Source organism: Athene cunicularia (assembly GCF_003259725.1).
Source record: "Athene cunicularia isolate RWA chromosome 5 unlocalized genomic scaffold, athCun1 chr5_part3, whole genome shotgun sequence".
NCBI lineage: Eukaryota > Metazoa > Chordata > Aves > Strigiformes > Strigidae > Athene > Athene cunicularia.
The window spans coordinates 1,993,108-1,999,110 of NW_020799103.1; positions in this window are offsets into that span (position 1 = coordinate 1,993,108).

A 6,003-nucleotide genomic window follows, 5' to 3' on the forward strand; every position below is an offset into this window, starting at 1 on the left:
TGTTAGTGTTTATTGTATTTTTGCATGTCTAGCCTAATTTGTGGAAAATAACTGGATAGTGTAAGTGCCATATTACTGTACACGAACATGCTCTTTCCTTTGTGAGAAACTTAGAAAATCAAGTTAATGACTAATACCGCATTGTAAAAAAACAAAACAGAAAAACTTTCACAATCACAAAACAAAAAACCAACCAAAACACCCACATCTGAACCTTCTTGGGGTGGTATCAGAACACACGGTGAGGTATACTTGGGCATGGTGACTTTTTTGCGTGTCAGCTCGTTTTCTTGGCGCTGTCCTTGCCTGTTCATTTATAGTATTGGTTTCAAATTTATGTAAATAAGATGGGTGCTTTCTCATATGGTTTAAAAGGGTACTGTGGTTTTTGCAGTAGCGTTTGGATTAACATTTCAAGGAATTGCAATCAATTACAGCTATTTGGAGCATCTACATTTTGTGGTGAAGAAGGAAAAGGTAGCATTAAGTTACTACATCACCAGAATGTCTTAGTTTTTTGGGTTTTAGCCTTTAATTTCTTGGAATCTTCAGGTTTCATGGATTCCTTCTCCTTTTATCAAGAGCACAGTTCTAGAGATCATGCATCATCTGTAAGCTGTCATTTGGGGTCTACCAGCTTCAAAGTATAACCTTTCCTTTACTTGACTTTGACTTAAACTAGCAAATACGGATCGTTTTTGTTGGTCTCTTTAGTTGATTCAAAATTGAAAGCAAGAAACAAAAATAGTTTTAAGATGTTACCCCTTATGTGTCTGATGCTGTTAAACCTTTTGCCCTTTCTTCATAGTACAGTATCACATCGTACATTGTTCAAAAACAAAGGACAGGTTTATAGAAGTAGCTTGGATCCGAGAAGTACCCTGCACAGAGCTGAAAGTATAACTTTTCATGATATTCTTACATATTTCACAATCTGCTGAGCAGACATTAAAACAGAAATGAAGTCACCGAAGAATGGCTACTGTGGAGAAATGTAAGTGGATTGCTTTAAAGTGTATTCTTGCTGTTTGTCAATCTTTTTGTGCTGAAGTATGTGCAATTTATTTTGTCTAGCCTGTTGACATTTACTATGTGTTTGAGTAAACCTCTAGAAACTCCTAAAATCGTTCCAGTGGAGCTGATATGAATTGTCTGCTCTTATTTTTAATATGTGCTCTACCATCATAAATTTAGAAGCGAAGGATGACAGGTCTCACCACTTTAAATTCTAGGTTTTCTTGCTCTCTTCTGGAGTATTCTTCAGAGCTTCTTCAGACAACTCTGTCCTGCTTTCTCTCTGCAGATGACTGCAGTTAAAGGTTACTTAACCAAACTGTGAGCTACTTCTCTCCCATCTTGAACTAAATTTAACCCTGGGTCCACTTTCAGAATATTCATAAATGCTTTCCTCCTCGATGTTACTTTAGTACTTTTCTTCAGTGCAGCGTTGACATTCACTTTGGCTTTCCCTGCTCTGCAAGAAATATGACTCACTGATAGGTAATTAGTAATTATGCAACTGCCTTTTCTGGAATATGGAACAATGACAGCTTTGAGTAGCTTTTATTCTTACTATTAGAAGCAGGAGAAACCATGATTAGCTGGTTAAAGCAAAAGTTCCAACACAGTAATGCACTGAATAAAACTGGAATGTGTAGAGCCATGGGCTCTCATTAGAGTGAATGGGACGTTTTTATTTTTGATTCAGTTATATCTGTTAACTGCAAGTGTAGTGATTATTACCTGGAGCCTTTAATTTCATTCTAATTGGATTGTTATACCTTCAGGATGGTAATTCTATAGCCACTATCACTTCTGAAAAAATAGCCTGACATGTAGAAGCAAGGCCTCTTCTGCTTCTTTATGAGCATGTGAAAAAACTAAAGTCTGAACTTACACTAAGAATCTTTGAAATTAAAAAATCAGAACCACCACTTGGTTAAAATTGTCTGGGATTTGGAATGAACGTTAAAACTTAAATGGCCCTGCCTCATACGGCAGGAGTTTCTGTACACCCTTTGCATATGCCTTGTCTCTACTGTAGAAGCAGCAATTCAGTCGTCCACCAGGACTATCAGAAAGGAGTTGTGGTGGTATTGTTTTAATCAAAAAACATCTGATTTACCACTTCATGAAAATGATTCACTACTTAGCAACTATTAACTTTTATGTATCGTGTCAGCCTTAATCCAGATTCAAGACCACATCATATAGTTGAATATTTTTATCCTTACGAAAGCTCATCCTTCATTCTGATGAAATTATCCCAGAACAGGATGTCTAGGAACACAAATAGTTACACTTACTGTTTTAGGCACCTAACTTGGATGGAATTCAAGAATCTAAAGTTAGGAGGCTTGATTTCCTCTATTATACAGTTTTCTCAGTATGATTCAGAATCATAAGGCGTGTGCTTAAAATAAGCAGGGACTTCTCAAAAGTGGTCACACTGTGGGGTGGGGAGAGGAAGATCTGTGGCAATGAAAAGAAACGGTTAAATTGTGGGAGCAGGCTGAATATTGTTAATATTTGTTAAGACATGTGGCTCATGATCTGCATTTGTGGTCCAAACATAAATCGGACAAGAAGTTAACTCTGGGTCTAAATGAACAAGTCTGTCATTCAGCACTTCTCACTTAATGTGTTCTCCTAGGACAGTGCTTATTCACCTTGAAGATTCAAATTCAGTTTGGAGAGGGACAGCAGCTAGAGATGTTTGGAATATTGCTGACAGCGTGTGAAAGTCTGTGGAGTCTGGAAGATGAGGTATTCTTTGCAGTTTACAAGATAGAAATCCTCTTGCAAGTTAATGATAAAGTGCAACAGTGTGTCCCACAACTACACATTAATAACTTCCATGAACAGACTCCCAGTCGGTTCAAATAGCTTTTAAAAAATTTCTTGTACTTCAATGAAGTAATTAATTTTCAACAAATTGCATAGTCTAGAACAAGAGGACTTGATAGCTACTGTACGTCCTTAGCAGGGAGAATGGAAATTTCCTGAGCCACTTGTTCTGTACGCTTTCTTGCTTCATGTTTCTTCAAGGATTTTTAATTGATATGCTTAGTTTTTAAGTTGTATTTAAGTACTCTCCAATCATGTGAAGTTACATGTACTTTGAGAGAGACTAGTTGTTTTTTGCTTGCCTGTATCTTTCAAACCCATCCTGCATTTCCTGTTTCATAAAGGCTCTCCCAATTTAGGTCAGAGACCTGCTATTTGTCACATAAAGCACACAGCACATACTTTCAGAATCTTGTGCCTAGTAACTAGGGTAAGGATTCAAGTCTACATCAGGCCAGAGCAGCGCAATCCTGAAGCTGTTGAGCTTTCACTGAGTAACTGTGAATTAACAACACACGCTATTCTGACTGTTAATGCAACCTTCTCTAAGCCTGCAAGCGAAAGAGTTCTCTTCCAAACACAACAGGGGAGAACCCATAAACGTTCCCTCCGGCATTCTGTTTGCTGGCAGAGCACTTGTCTGTAATCAGCTACTTAACAGCACTAATGAAGGACTCATAGTAATCACCTTTTCCCTCTGTGTCATGTTGCAAGAGTGACAATCCAGTAGGCTGCTTTCATGTTTGGGTCTTAGGTTTAATTTTCTCTTGCTGAAGGGGCTTTTTTAAAAGGAAGACCAGAGCTCTGGATTTAACTATGCTTCAGTAAGATCTGGTATGTTTGTAGTCTTTTATGGGAGGTTAGTTTGCACTGAGCAAACAAAACTCTTTAACAGCTGTTAGCTCCTTTGTTTTCCTGCCCCACCCAGATGCTATCATTAGTTCCTCTGCTCTTGCCACCCACTCAGCTGACTGTAGTTGTAGGGCCTCTTGAGATGAAATGATATAAGGCTTGAGGTTGTAAACACTTTTTTAAGGCCAGGCACTGTAGATACCAGGGAAATGGCCACTTTGTTTTTTTAAAGAATATTAAATTCCGATTCTTGGAAACAAATGAAAGGCTTCCAATTCTGTGACAACATGTATCAGTCTAAATGATGCACTTATAAGGTCACTTAGTGAGCAGAGCATGTCTTATTACTTTTCAATCCATGTGTGAGGTTTGAAGCCACAACTAATCTTTCCTTGTCAGTGACACCTGTGGTTTTCCTCTGTTAAATATTTGATTTGGAAAGAAAAACATGCAAGGTAACTTCCACTCTCTGTGACTCTAATTTAAGACCAAGTCTATCCATTTTTAATAGGAATGTGTGCTGCACTTAGCCTAGTAAGTCACCTTCTGGATGAATTAGCTACTTCTGTGCTGGTTTCTGCGTTCTGTGTGGTTTCTGCATTTCAGAGTCTATAGGTGCTTTGCACCTATAAAAGCATGAAATGTGACTTGAAATTCTACAGCACATTAGGTGGCTGAAGCTATTTTAGGGACTTTAACTCCAGTAAGTATTCTGTGAAGGCCTTCCTTGTAGCAATCCTCTCTGGTTAGAGAGACAGAGAACAGTTCCATTTTTTTAAATGTTGTGATCTCACTGTTACAGCAGTCTCCACTATTACTGTAGAGAAAGAGGAAAGTACTGATAGGAACTAAATCACTGGTAGAAAATACTAGTTACGTCTGTAGCTGAGAACTGTCAACGTCAGGTTAATGATTGGACTAGGTGATCTTTAAGGTCTTTTCCAACCTAGATGATTCTCTGAATTAATGAACTAAAATATTTTTAATCAGCCTTGATAGAAAGTACTGGGAAAACTGAGCCACAGAATATAGAAGCAGTTGGTGCTTTTTTTTCTTTAAAGGTTGTGCTAATACCTATCAAATGACCTTGCTTCTCATTAGAATTTGACTGTAACTTTTGTAAACAGAAATACGAAGACCAGAAAACAAGTGCAAAATAATCAGTTCTTCTTGGCACTTCTTTCTTTGTGTTAGAATTAAATGCAGTCTTGTTACTTCAGTCATTCTGTTGGAAACTCTTGAGGTTTGTGCTTCTTTGTCTTTTGTTGAAATGTCAGGGTTACTACCCTGGGTGCCAGCAGTGATCAGTGTAGCTGGCATAGAAGTGGAATGAGGAATCTGGAAACAGATGCTCCCTTCACTCATGGTAGCTTTACAGGTGCTTGGCATGCAGGTTTAGTTATTAACCTTTTTATGTCGGGCATCTTTTTGGGTAAGTTGGATAGGTGGTGGCATGGTAAGGCAGCTTGTCTGAAAGGGCCCTCTATTCAGGGACTTTAAAAACAAAACAAAACAACTTCAAACAAAAACCACCACAACAAAAATCTGAAAAACCGTGTTAAGTGGAAAGCCAATGTCACCTGCATACTTAAAGTAATACCCTTTCTAAATCCTGAGGTGGCATTGTCACCACATCAGAATGTTTTTTGCATTTTCTGTTTGAAAGCTACTAAAATAGGACAAATGAAGATGATGAATTGCATCTTGATAAATGATAATAATCTTTAAAGCACGAAATCTGCTTATAGTTCATCTTTCTCTTAATTCTTCTTCCCATCTATGAAACATTGGGTGGCTCCTATTTTGAGATCACCTTAGAAACCCAGGTGGGAGAATTTAGAACATGTAGTTATTAGCATGTGGTACTGCAAAAAGACACAGGTGTTGTACATGAGCTGCTTGGGGCTTTGGAGCAGAACAAAAAGCTCACCTGGAGCTCAAGTGATGCTGAAAGAATGGGATGACACCCCTTTAAACTCAGAGCACCTGCTGTTAGTCTTCCTGCCCAGTTTGTCTCTAGTTCCCTTCAGAGGATTTGCAGGGTTGATTGCTGCTGCATCTTCCTGATCGCTTGTCTAGAAGCTTTTGCTTGTTCTCTCCACCATCATCAGCTTCATAGGATTCCTTAGGAAGTTGGTCACAGGTGGAGATGGACACAGACTTAAGGTAAGAGAAAAGTACAGATGAGAAGTTTCCATGAGGAGAAAACAGACAAGGCTCAGAGGTTCCTCTGAATAGCAGCTTGTTTGCACTGACCCACAGTGAACTTGCTGCTCTACTTCATCTCTTCTGCATCATCCATGT